The 13,645-nt window shown below is 44.5% G+C and overlaps 1 protein-coding gene across 4 annotated transcripts in view; it reads right to left on the bottom strand.

Moving 5' to 3' along the window:
* Positions 1-13,442, bottom strand: part of LOC131102365 (engulfment and cell motility protein 1) — a 92,629-nt gene extending 79,187 nt beyond the window's left edge. For all 4 annotated transcript variants that reach the window (XM_058047968.1, XM_058047970.1, XM_058047969.1 and 1 more), the window contains exon 1: positions 13,301-13,442. The gene's annotated coding sequence lies outside the window, so the exon portion shown is untranslated. The remainder of the gene's footprint in view (positions 1-13,300) is intronic.
* Between the last annotated feature and the right edge of the window lie 203 nt (positions 13,443-13,645).

Raw genomic sequence — 13,645 nt, 5'->3', positions numbered from 1 at the left:
TTCCAAAATGTTATTTATTTACAATTATTTTCCATGTATTTCTTACCTTTAATTAGCATTTATTTAGCTATGTATTCATAATAACCCCCCCCCCCCCCCACCAGCTGCTTGTTGAGAAGAGCAATACGTGCTTTCACAAAGGTCTGAAAACTCTAAATATAGCGACAGTACCTGATCCCTCCTGCTACGTCTTCTTATTCTCTGGCATGTTACAGAGAAGACACGGATATCTGTGCAAATCCAACATCTCCCAAACCTTGAGCTGGATGATCCCCAACTGTGGGATTCGCACGCCGCCGTGACGACGCGTACGTGCTAATTGGGAGGTGGCAGCGGGCGGTGGCACGGGAAATGACGCCGTCACGTCAAGAGCGAGGCGCCGTCCCGACGAGGCGGCGTGCGAGTTCCAGAATAGAAGCAAGCAAGCAAGCACCGTCATGCTAGAACAGCGCTGTCGCTTAAAGGCTAGCGTTGGACTAGCGTTGCACGGAATGGCTAGCCCTCCAGCACGCGCCGACGTGCACGCACCTCCTTCTGCATGAGCACACGTGCACACAACATTTTTATGATATTTTGCTGTTTTGACCTGATTTTTATGTTGTTGCGTCGTGTTCTAAATGAGTTATGACGAGTTAGTAGGAGTAAACTGCACGGTGGTATCGTGGAATTTGGAGTTTGATGGAACCTGGTGGTGAACTTGGGCCACTGCAGTTTCAGTTAAATAGGCTCCCAGGGGGGATGCTGGAGCCTATCCCAGCTGACTTTGGGGAAGAGGCGGGGCACACCCTGGACTGGTAGCCAGCCATGCATAATTAGCCATAATTAGCTTTTAGAAGCGATAGGTTCTCTTTTGGTCTCCAAAAGCGTCGAATAAGACTAGAAGATGGATGTAAGATGTATCACCGTGTGCTCGGAAGTGTCCGGCTGGGCTGGCATGCGCTCCGTCTGGTTAAATGGGACGTGAAGGATGGGGGCATCCCGGGTCAGGGAATTTCCACTGCAGATGCTAGCCGAGCCCCCAGAAAGCAGACACAGCCGGGCGAGGAAAAAAAGATGTGGAGCATTCTAGGACAAGGTCCACACGTCAACGTTAGGGATGCTACTGTAACCATAGAAATCACACCTGAACTAAAAACAACAAAAATAGCCACATAGCTGGATGCTAATTTAGCTAAGCACTACAATGAGTTCAAACGCTAACCCCTTTATCCTATCTACCAGGCTCAAACAGTGTATGTTAGCCACTTTAAAAGTAGCTTTAATGCTAATGAGCTATGTTTGGCCACGCCTCTCTCCATTAGTTAGCATTAGTTAGCACTTTTTGTGACGGCACACGTGCCCAACACAACTTGGTAAACGTTAGCAACACTGTAATGTGCAACAAGTGCTAACATTACACTCATATTTTGACAGCAACATCATGCTAGGTTAGCGTAATCACTGGAAAAAAAAAAACAACTTACGGCTCCCACGTCTTTAGCTAACTGTCGCACAGTTAACAAAGCTTAATTTACAAAGCTGTCATCTAGTTTTTGTGACAGCACACGTGCCCAACACAGCTTGGTAAATGTTAGCAACACTAGCAAAGCTATGTGATGCTAAAGTGCCAACATTACACTCATATTTTGACAGCAACATCATGCTAGGTTAGCGTAATCACTGAAGAAAAACAAAGTACCAACTTACAGCTTCTATACGCATCTTTAGCTAACGGTCGCATAGTTAACAGAGCGTAATTTACAAAGCTGTGCTCTAGTTAGCACTTTAGCATTTTTGTGACGGCACACGTGCCCAACACAAATTGGTAAACGTTAGCAACACTGTGTAATGTGCAACATTACACTCATATTTTGACAGCAACATCATGCTAGGTTAGCGTAATCACTGAAGAAAAACAAGAGGAGCCAACTTACAGCTCCCGCATCTATAGCTAGTTAGCACTTTAGTTAGCACTTTGGCGTTTTTGTGACGGCACACATGCACAAGTGAAGTAAATGATTCCATTTGGTGACGATAAACATAGACCATATTAAAATTAAAAACACCTTTCATTTGAAGCATGCACACTTAGCTTCCTGCAAACACGCTCTCCACTTTGCTAAATTCCGTAGCTCAGAGGATTAGCACCGAGGCGTGTAATAACTCAAAGGTCATATCATCATCATCATCATCATCATCATCATCACAATCTGCCGCTGCTGCCTCTTTAATAGCTTCCAAAGTGTGTCACGACCCAGAAGTGGGACCACCAGCACTCCTATGTTTCTACTTCCTTTTTTGGAATGAGTGCCAATGACTGTCAATCATTGTGGTCAAGCTTTTCCTTTGGAACGCTGCAGACCCCCCCCCCCGAAAAAAAGCCCCCGCTGACTCGTACACGCCCGCATCGAGATGCACAAAGAGGCCGGGAACGTTTGGGATTGATTTGTGGCTATTTTTACTTGTCCTACTTGAACTAAATGGCTCAGACGCTCGCAGAGGAAGAAGTCGGCGGCGACCAAAGGCTGCTTGAACCTCGGAAAATGCTAAAGTAAGGAACGCCGCTCTTCGGGAATAAATGAGGACTACTACTCCTGAAGAACTGCACATAAGAAGGGTGACAATGTGTCACAACGTGCACCCTTGATGTGTTGCATGGGATGTTACTTTTCGGACAAACTTTTTCGGACTACTTCAAAATATGTAGGCTTCACTGCACATCTTAAAATAAAGCTCTGCCAACCATGCGTCAAACAAACGAGGGACCCAGAAGTTTGATCGCATTAGCCGTTATGCTAACCCGGCAAATGTGAGTGTAATGTTAGCACGCTAGTCTTAAATAGCTATGCTAGCAATGCTAATGTTTATGTCCTCCTGTCCCCGCTCCTTAATGTTACATCGTTGTATGTGATATACTGTATGGCATCGATTACGTGTGATGTTATAAAATGCTAACGTGCTAACTGGTGCTGTCGGAGGCGGAAGATGACTAATTCAAAATATGTAGGCTTCACTGCACATCTTAAAATAAAGCTCTGCCAACCAATGCGTCAAACGAGGTACCCAGAAGTTTGATCGCATTAGCCATTATGCTAACCCGACAAATGTAAGTGTAATGTTAGTGTTATGTTAGCTAGTCTCAAATAGCTATGCTAGCACTGCTAATGTTTATGTCCTCCTGTCCCGCTCCTTAATGTTACATTGTTGTATGTGATATACTGTATGGCATCGATTACGTGTGATGTTATAAAATGCTAACGTGCTAACTGGTGCTTTCGGAGGCGGAAGGTGACTACTTCAAAATATGTAGGCTTCACTGCACATCTTAAAATAAAGCTCTGCCATGGTGGTGCCGTTATTTAACCCCCCGTGAGTGGGATTTACTTGAAATTTCTCATACAATTCGACATAAAAATCAACCACATCAAGCAAAACGTCTTATATTGATATTGAGAAGATATGATTCCCAAAAAGACAATGGTCCGACTTGCAACTTTGTGGGAAGACTTCAGAGAAGGCATTAAGTGAACAATAGGGTGCTGGCAGCAATAAAAGGCCCCCGTGATGGCACACAATGGACACGGTTTAATAAAAGGCAAGTGTTTCTCTGGTGACTTAGCGTCGTGATAAAGCGCCTTTTACGGCGCCGCTCTTGACGAGGGTGGACGATTACTGGTCTTATTAAAGCATCACTCAGGAGCGCCTGCAAGAGCGGCTCATTAACAACGCTAGCGCCCCCCCCAGGACCCCCCCCCCCCAAGACCACAATCATACCTACCTTCATCATAACAGTACGTGTTAAAGGTTGGCGTCTCCTCAGAGATCATACCACCGTGACTGTCACAAGTCAGCTCTTTAGTGAGTTTGTCAGGGGTGTCCAAAGCATGCCCCTGTGCCATTTGTGGCCCACTCTAGAATACGTGGTTACCCCCGCCCTCCAAAAAAAACAACCATCTATAGTTTACTTCCAGTCGTGTCGTCCCTTGAGAAGATTCCGGGCTATGTTTGGCTACGCCTCTCTCCATTAGTTAGCATTCGTTAGCGCTTTTTGTGACGGCACACGTGCCCAACACAACTTGGTCAACGTTAGCAACACTGTGTAATGTGCAACAAGTGCTAACATTACACTCATATTTTGACAGCGACATCATGCTAGGTTAGCGTAATCGCTGAAGAAAAACAAGAGGAGCCAACTTACAGCTCCCGCATCTATAGCTAGTTAGCACTTTAGTTAGCACTCTGGCGTTTTTGTGACGGCACACGTGCCCAACACAGCTTGGTAAACGTTAGCAACACTAGCAAAGCTATGTGATGCTAAAATGCTAACATTACACTCATATTTTGACAGCGACATCATGCTAGGTTAGCGTAATCACTGAAGAAAAACAAGAGGAGCCGACTTACAGCTCCCGCATCTATAGCTAGTTAGCACTTTAGTTAGCACTCTGGCGTTTTTGTGACGGCACACGTGCCCAACACAGCTTGGTAAACGTTAGCAACACTAGCAAAGCTATGTGATGCTAAAATGCTAACATTACACTCATATTTTGACAGCGACATCATGCTAGGTTAGCGTAATCACTGAAGAAAAACAAGAGGAGCCGACTTACAGCTCCCGCATCTATAGCTAGTTAGCACTTTAGTTAGCACTCTGGCGTTTTTGTGACGGCACACGTGCCCAACACAGCTTGGTAAACGTTAGCAACACTAGCAAAGCTATGTGATGCTAAAATGCTAACATTACACTCAGATTTCGACAGCAACATCATGCTAGGTTAGCGTAGTCACTGGAGAAAAACAAGAGTATCAACTTACAGCTTCCGGCCCGCATCTTTGACTCTTATGAACCCAATTGTTGCCCCTTGGGGACAAAGCTGGCACTACAGTCCTTAACCCTAGTGCTAGGAGATGGAGCTAACTAGCCACCGCTAACTACTCCAAGTTTACTACAAAAATAAAATGTAGCATTAAAATCTGCATTCATAATAAATAATTACAATTAATTAATTTTCAGATTAAATAATAAAATGAAATCGATGAAATTCAATATTACAATTACCTTAAAAATATTTTCAAAAAAATGAAATATGTATAATCACACACACTTTCTCTCTCCCTTGACAAGACAGTAACAGTAATGGCTGTAGTCGCCGCCACGCCCATCCTGTGGCTAAAGCCATCAATTTGCTGAAGCCACAGCCTCCCAACTTTAGACTGCTTCTCTATTATTTATTCATTCATCCACCGCCCCCCCCCCCCCGACAGTTTAACACAAGCCCCGCCCAGGAACCTCCCAAACCTTTACGGGCAAACAAACCACACGCTGAGGCTGCCGGCCGGGGGCCCGGCTGGGGGCCTCCGCCTGGGGGCCTCCGCCCTGGCACCGCTGACGAGCGGGTGCGGCCTCCTGCTGCGGTGAACGTTCAGGGTTATTTATGGACTCCAAGGAGTTCATTTCAGCCTCTTTATGGCTTCCCGGGATGCGTACGCACAGAACAGGAAAAGAGGAAGTTAAAGGATGGGAGGGGGGGTGGGTGGGTGGGTGACGGAAGGTTGCGGGAAAGAGGAAGACATTCCTTAGGGCGGCCGTTTGTGATGTCATGGCGAGGATGTCAAACGCACGCTTCACTCAGCCTGCCTTTGCATCGAAAAAAAGCCCGCCGCCTTTCACTTAACGTCTCCCTGACGACAGGAAGTGAGTCAAGGCGGTGACAGGAAGCGGTTCGGCGAGGAGGCATCACTTAATGACACGATGTGTAAGTCGCGTTCAAGGCTTTGTATTTTTAGAGCTCGATGTTACGCCAAGTAAACACAATGCAAGACCTCCATCAGAAATTCAGCCATTTTAAAAGACAATGTGTGTTGTGATTGGCTCCGTCAGAAAGTTAAAAGGTATAGATAGTCATGTGAAAATATGTTTATTTCTGCGCCGCATCACCCCGAATGATACGTCTAAAAACCTGAACCCATCATGGAGCAAAGTAATCCCACTAAAATATTTCAAAAGGTATCATTTGTTAAATGATACATTTTCAGTGCTGATCTTGTATGGGATTTCATTAACAGGCGTATGTAAGAACCTTCACCCCGAATTTCCACTTCCTGATGCGTTTCTTTGTGATGTGAAACTACCCTCTGCACTTCCTGTGCTTCTGGCATGCAACCAGCAAATTCCGCACACGCAATAATTCAAACACAAGGGGGGGGGGGAGAAGGTGGCGGCAAACTTCCTCCTTCCGGACAACAACACAACAGACACAGCAAACACGCCCTGAAGGCAACACCAAAGCTACAATGCCTCCCCTTCTCTGCATCGGCCGTGGCCGCCCGGCGGCCTCTCAGGCGACCACTCAGGCGGTCCAGGTGCTTTGCAGATGCGCTCGGGCGGCGCCAACGGAGAACAGGAAAGGATTGTATACGTGAACGATCAATGAAACAACAACAACAACGTTTTCATGACAACGAACAAACAAGTTGAGAGTCGATATTGTTGGGCGACAAGATGGCCTCATTTCAACTCATAGCTTTCTTTCCTTTGCTTTCATTATTAATAGATTTGGCACTAGCTCATAAACACATTATAATGGGACTGAATGGAGCTCGTATTTCCATCCTAACTCTGCTTCTGAACACACCTCATACGCCCCTGCTGCGTCAGAGAAAAAGAAGATGTAGCAGGAGGGACAAAACAACATTCAAGTTTTTTTTTGGAACACTGCAGTGTTCTTTGACATAAATAACCTGAACTACGTGGTTTTTTTTTTTAAATAATGTACAGATGAAGTATATATTTTGGTCACTAGCTTGTTTTTCCAACTGCTTGAACGAGTACAGCCTGCAACCGGGAGTCACATGTGACCCAGCTATAGCCAACCCTTTCACTTCCTCAGTCACAAAGATGCTGTTAGGTACCGAAATACGGTAGGGTTTGAGTTGATGTATTTTGGTACTCAGCAGTACAGACAAATTTGGTCGCTTACAGTATAAGTAAAGTACTTTTTTTTTTAAATGGTATGTTTTTTCCAGTTTTCTGACCTATAAAAGTAGTTGGAATTTTGTATTCCGGTGTTAAACCATCCCAAAGTTTCACATAACAAAGTTGGGGCATTTCGAACTTAGCCCTGAAAGAAGTTCGGGATGGCTCAAAACGCTCGTTTTCAGAAGGCGTGGTAAAACTGTCCCTTTGTGATGTCACAGAGGGGGGAATTCCTTATATGGAAGTGGAACTGGAACTCTTTGTGTACACTCAGCAGAGTGGGCGTGCCTGGAATATATTAACTAAAAAATCCTCAGAAATACAACTGAATAGGTGCAGATTCTGGAAGTGCGTAGGTGCTCTATAGGAGTCCACAACTCAATACAAAGGGCCCAAAAATTAGCATTATAGGTCCGCTTGAAATATTTTTTGAGCTATCAATGTATAGATTTTCACCAAAAATTAATTAAAATCCCCATCTAGGGCGAACACGTAGAACTTTTATGGCGGAACAAACGACAACAGCTAACATGACTATAAAAGTAGTTAAAATGTTGTATTCCGGTGTTAAACCATCCCAAAGTTTCACATAACAAAGTTTGGGGCATTTCGAACTTAGCCCTGAAAGAAGTTCGGGATGGCTCAAAACGCTCGTTTTCAGAAGGCGTGGTAAAACAGTCCCTTTGTGATGTCACAGAGGGGGGAATTCCTTATATGGAAGTGGAACTGGAACTCTTTCTGTGCACTCAGCAGAGTGGGCGTGCCTGGAGGCGGGCCGTGGGTGGAATATATTAAAACAGACCGTTTTGGCGGGAACCAAAAAATCTATAATAATAAATACAGCTGAATAGGTGCAGATTCTGGAAGTGCGTAGCTGCTCTATAGGAGTCCACAACTCCAAAAAAAGAGCATTATAGGTCCGCTTGAAATATTTTTTGAGCTATCAATGAATAGATTTTCACCAAAATTAATAAAAATTCCCATCTAGGGCGAACAGGTAGAACTTTTATGGCGGAACAAACGACAGCAGCTAACATGACTTTAAAAGGTTATGACCTATGAACATGGCCTCCTCTGTTGGGATTTATCGACGGTGAAAAGGCCGAGTGATCCATAAAGACGACCTTGGCTGACTCCTCCCCCTCCTCCTCCCCTTTCCCACACAGCCTTGACTCTTAGTGGCTGATGGAAAACGCCGGGCTGGGATGAGGACACTTGCTTCACGAAAGCGCATGGAGTCAAATCCAAAACGTTTACGTTACGTTTGCCTTCACTGAAGATGGAATTCTTAACATGAACGTTCCCGAAGACACAATGTGGCAGCGAGACACCACACCAACCCCATCCTTCCTGTTACGCCATCAGTTATTCCTTCAATTCAATAATGTTCCTCACCTCAGTTACCCAAAATTACCCAATTTCCCACAGAAAGTTTGAGGTGCCAGCATTTGGATATCATTCATTCATTCATTTTCTACCGCTTTTTCCTCACGAGGGTCGCGGGGGGTGCTGGAGCCTATCCCAGCTGTCTTCGGGCGAGAGGCGGGGTACACCCTGGACTGGTGGCCAGCCAATCACAGGGCACATATAGACAAACAACCATTCACACTCTCATTCATACCTATGGACAATTTGGAGTGGCTAATTAACCTAGCATGTTTTTGGAATGTGGGAGGAAACCGGAGTACCCGGAGAAAACCCACGCATGCACGGGGAGAACATGCAAACTCCACACAGAGATGGCCGAGGGTGGAATTGAACCCTGGTCTCCTAGCTGTGAGGTCTGCGCACTAACCACTAGACCGCCGTGCCGCCCATTTGGTTATCAAAAAGGTGAAAAACGAAATAATTGAATTCAAGAAAACAAAACAGGAAGATGGTGCCTGTGTGGCGTCTCGCTGCCACATCCTGTCTTCGGGAACGCTCATGTCAGCAATCACGACTTCTATGGAGGTAAATGGAGCCTGAATCAGGGGGGGCCACAGTGCGGACGGCGGGGGCCAATTGCGGCCCGTGGCTTTTTAATTGGCCTGCTGCAAATTCTCAAAATATAATTTACCAAGAAAATTAAAAAAAAATGTTTTTATTTTTTTTTAAAGCAAACATTGAAAAATCAGAAGTAATTTTACAAATTAAAGATGTCATTTTGGGAAAATTAGGTTGTGGAAAAAGCAATAATATTATCAGAATATGGTCAAAATATTATGGGAATAAAGTCATAATTACAAGAAGAAAATTTACCAAAAGAAACTTTAAATAGTTGAAAAAAAAACCACCAGTAATTTTAGAATATGTAAAATAAAATAAAATAAAATAAAATAAAATACAATTAAACTAAATTAAATTAAACTAAATTAAACTAAATTAAACTAAATTAAACTAAACTAAACTAAATTAAATTAAACTAAATTAAATTAAATTAAATTAAATTAAATTAAATTAAATTAAATTAAATTAAATTAAATTAAATTAAATTAAATTAAATTAAATTAAATTAAATTAAATTAAATTAAATTAAATTAAATTAAATTAAATTAAATAAAATAAAATAAGAATTTTAAGAATAAAGTCAAGCCGTATTCTAACAAGAAAACAAAAAAAATTCACAATTTTATAAGAATAAAATCATAAGGACAACTTTTAGTAGCATAAAGTGGCGATGAAGGAAAATATATATTGTATTACATAAATACAATAATAAAAACAAAGTATTATGGGATATCACCAGGAAAAATTTAGCCATACATTTTCTCTGCTAACCAGGGCGGACGCTAAGCGAGGTTCCACCGTGAAGAAGCTTGAGGTGTTTGTTTGTTTAGGATAACGCTGAAGAAATTTGGGTGGTCACGTGACATCGTCCAAAAGGTCATTGGCGACCCACCGCGAATTGCCCCTCGCTCGTAAAAAAAAAAAAACGTTAGTAGCGCAGGAAAACGGCGTCTCCAACGGCGACACTTGGTCGTTATACGACACAACTGACTTTTGGGGACATGAAAGCACATATTGCGCCCCGCCCCCCTCCCTCCCTGCGTGCTCCCACAGCTGGAGTGTTGAAGAACCGGTTCTACTGTGGGACTTGGTAAGCGACCCGGGTCAAGTAGACCATCGAGTTCTCAGCTGGGTGATGCCAAGTACCACAAACATGCGAGAAGAAATTCCATAATGCCAGTTCTGGAATGCAGCGAGACGTATCAATTTTCCGGGGTCACTTCAGGCTAACCGCCCCCCGCCCCCCCCCCCCCCCCCTCGCAGTGACGTCTAAACATCCTTGTCCGTCATGCATCAGCGGCGTTATGGCAGGTCATTACCAGCCCACACCTTCGCTTTCGCTTTGGCATCAAAACATTCCGTTCGGCCTCAGGCGGCCGTCAGGGACGGGGCGACGGGGTGGGGGGCAGGGGGGGAGGGGCGTTCTCACCCGCTCCCCACCACAAGTGATTACGCAACACCACCTTCATCTCGTTGCCTGCCGCAAATGAATGTCACCTCAAACTGCCGACACCCCACCCCCTACCCCCCCCCAAACACCAGCACGTTGGTACTCGAAAGTGAGCTTGGGGGGGGGGAGGGTGCGATTGGGGGGTGGGGGGGTAATGCGAGTTCATTAAGATGGACAGATAGCAGGCCGGGTTTGCATCAGGAGGGGGAAAAACAATTTCCATTGGAGTCTTTTCCGTCTGGGAACCAGAACGGAGCGAGGATGCCGACCCACCAGGTGGGGGTGCAGGCTTGTGGGAGTGGGGGCGGTGGGGGTAGTGGGGGTGGGCGTACCAGCTAATGAGAAAACATAACATTAGCATCTTTGTCACTCAAAAGTGACTCAAAAGCATGTTTTTATTTGTGAAAGATAACATTATAATTTTTTTTTAATTCATACATAGACGGAGTATTGGTATGAAAACGCATTGACATCGCCCCCTAGTGGACTGGCATGCATACTGCAGCATTTCCAGTGAAATATTAACTTGGGAGGGGCGACAAATGCAATATTTATCTGGACTGTAGCTTATAAAAAGCATCTCCATCCCCTTTTGATGTATGGCTCCCATGAGGGGGGGGGGGGGGGGGCGAAGGGGGGGAGTGTTATTACTGCGCCGGCACGGTCCAGATGAAGCGCTCGGCTACCGGCGAAAAGCCGCACTTTATGGGACGATGTTTATTGCTGAAGCGTCAACACGGGAGACTCGCCGCTTTAACACCGTACCCTACATCTCTTATTTAGCGGACGCCAGGCGTGCCCTGCGAGACGCCGCAGTGAACATTTTGTTCAAACCCCCGACTTGGTCTCTGAGGAAACGGAGAAGGACGGCGTCCAAAAAACACAATCCTGATTCCATTTCTTGGGGCTTGGTAAAAAAAAACCTTTTTGCTACCTTTTCCAGGAAGTGACTTCCTTCACACTCTGATCCCTTAAACTAGACCGAGCTTTAGGGGCTAGGGCGCCACCTGTTGCTTTGGCATGCAAATGGATTTTTTAAGGAAATTTCATTCCGAAAAAACATTTTCTCCAGGAAATGGCTTTCTACCTGCTTCTCATTGGCTAAAACCACCTTACTGTCAGACGCCATAGCGCCTCCTGGTGCTTTGGCATGCACACGACAGGCTGTAAATGTCATTGTTGTTGGTTGTTGACATTTTAATAAAACATTTGAGAATCAGCTTTTCAAAACAATCAACAGGAAGCGCTAAAATTGACTTCCTGTGAACACATTTTTTTAACCAAATACTCAAATTGAGTTTTTTTTCTCCAGGAAACGACTTTCTTCAAGCTTCTAATTTGCTAAAACGGCCTGTTTGTTAGCGGCGACAGCGCCTCCTGGTGCTTTGGCATGCACACGACAGGCTGCAAATGTCATTGTTGTTGGTTGTTGACATTTTAATAAAACATTTGAGCATCGCCTTTTCAAAATAATCAACAGGAAGCACTAAAATTGACTTCCGGTGAACACATTTATTAACCAAATACTCAAAATCAGTTTTTTTTCTCCAGGAAACGACTTTCTTCAAGCTTCTAATTTGCTAAAACGGCCTGTCTGTTAGCGGCGACAGCGCCTCCTGGTGCTTTGGCATGCACACGACAGGCTGTAAATGTCATTGTTGTTGGTTGTTGACATTTTAATAAATCATTTGAGAATCAGCTTTTCAAAACAATCAACAGGAAGTGCTAAAACTGACTTCCTGTGAACACATTTTTAAAACCAAATACTCAAAATGAGTTTTTTTTCTCCAGGAAGCTTCTAATTTGCTAAAACGGCCTGTCTGTTAGCGACGACAGCGCCTCCTGGTGCTTTGGCATGCACACGACAGGCTGCAAATGTCATTGTTGTTGGTTGTTGACATTTTACTAAAACATTTGAGCATCGCCTTTTCAAAACAATCAACAGGAAGTGCTAAAACTGTCTTCCTGTAAGCACATTTTTTCAACCAAATACTCAAATTGAGTACTTTCCAAGAAACAACGTTCTTCAAGCTTCTAATTTGCTAATACGGCCTGTCTGTTAGCAACAACAGCGCCTCCTGGTGGTTTGGCATGCACTTCCCATTCCCATTCCCATTTCCATGTGGACAGATACAGATTTTAACATTTTAAACATTTTAAAAACACCATATTTTAATTTACGGTAGATCTTTTGCAAAGAAGAAGCGCTAAATCAGACATTCTGGTAAATAAATAAGACATAAAACATAACAACTAAGGACTTTTCTAATGACGTGGGAATTACAGCACCACGTTTCACGTACAGGAAGTGCCAAAAAATATGAATGAGGCTCAATATGATGTGATTATTATAAAGGTTTTTAAAGAGAGGAAACGGAAAATGTGACGTTTATGTCTCTGTTGAGATTTTTGATGAGTTACAACCGGAAGGAGGGACGATGATTGCCATCGGAGACACCTGTGTGTGTGTGTGTGCGTGTGTGCGTGGGGACGCCTTTTCATTCACGGCCCCAACTTTTAGTGCTCTGAATTAGAGCTAAATGCACAGAAATACAACAGGCAGCAAGCAGGCGTCAACACACGCACGTACGCGCGCACACTGCAGCAAAAAAACACACACACATACACACAACTTGCACCGTGGCGTGGACGTGCGCACTAAAATGAAGGCATGTCACTTTGAAATGCCGGAAAAGTCACACGACAAACGCGGAAAGAAAGCACGATGTGGGGGGCGTGGGGGGGGGGGGGGGGGGGGAGGACAAGATCCGCAAAGCAAAAAACACACAACGCGCCACACATACACACACACACACACACATAGCGAACAGCAAACGATGCGCGACGTTTGGCGGCAGGAATTGGATTGGAAAAAGAAGACAAAAGATAAGAATGCTTTGACATACCTGCTGCAGCGAGGACACTTCTCCAACTGCCGGAGTTTGTGTGTCGCCCAGTGTGCGTGTGTGTGTCACTCTCTCTCTCTTTCACCGTCTGTGTGAATGTATGTGTGTGTGTTGTGATGTGGAAGATAATGCTGATGTTTCCGCTTCCTCGTCTCTTCCGCCCCCTGCTGGCCGCCGCCGTCATGACACCCCCGGCAGCTGTGCGGTTCCTCTCGAGGCTGGAACACAACACTGCATTGTGGTGCTTAAAAGGCTGACAATTAACGTACATTTCGTGTTTTTTTTTTACCCGAGCCTAAATATGATAATACACAGACGTGTATTTGGCACATTTCAGGCCATTTT

This window comes from Doryrhamphus excisus, chromosome 14 (genome assembly GCF_030265055.1).
Source record: "Doryrhamphus excisus isolate RoL2022-K1 chromosome 14, RoL_Dexc_1.0, whole genome shotgun sequence".
NCBI classification, from domain to species: Eukaryota; Metazoa; Chordata; class Actinopteri; order Syngnathiformes; family Syngnathidae; genus Doryrhamphus; species Doryrhamphus excisus.
Note: the sequence above shows the minus strand (reverse complement) of the source record. Positions and strands in the feature narration are given on the sequence as shown.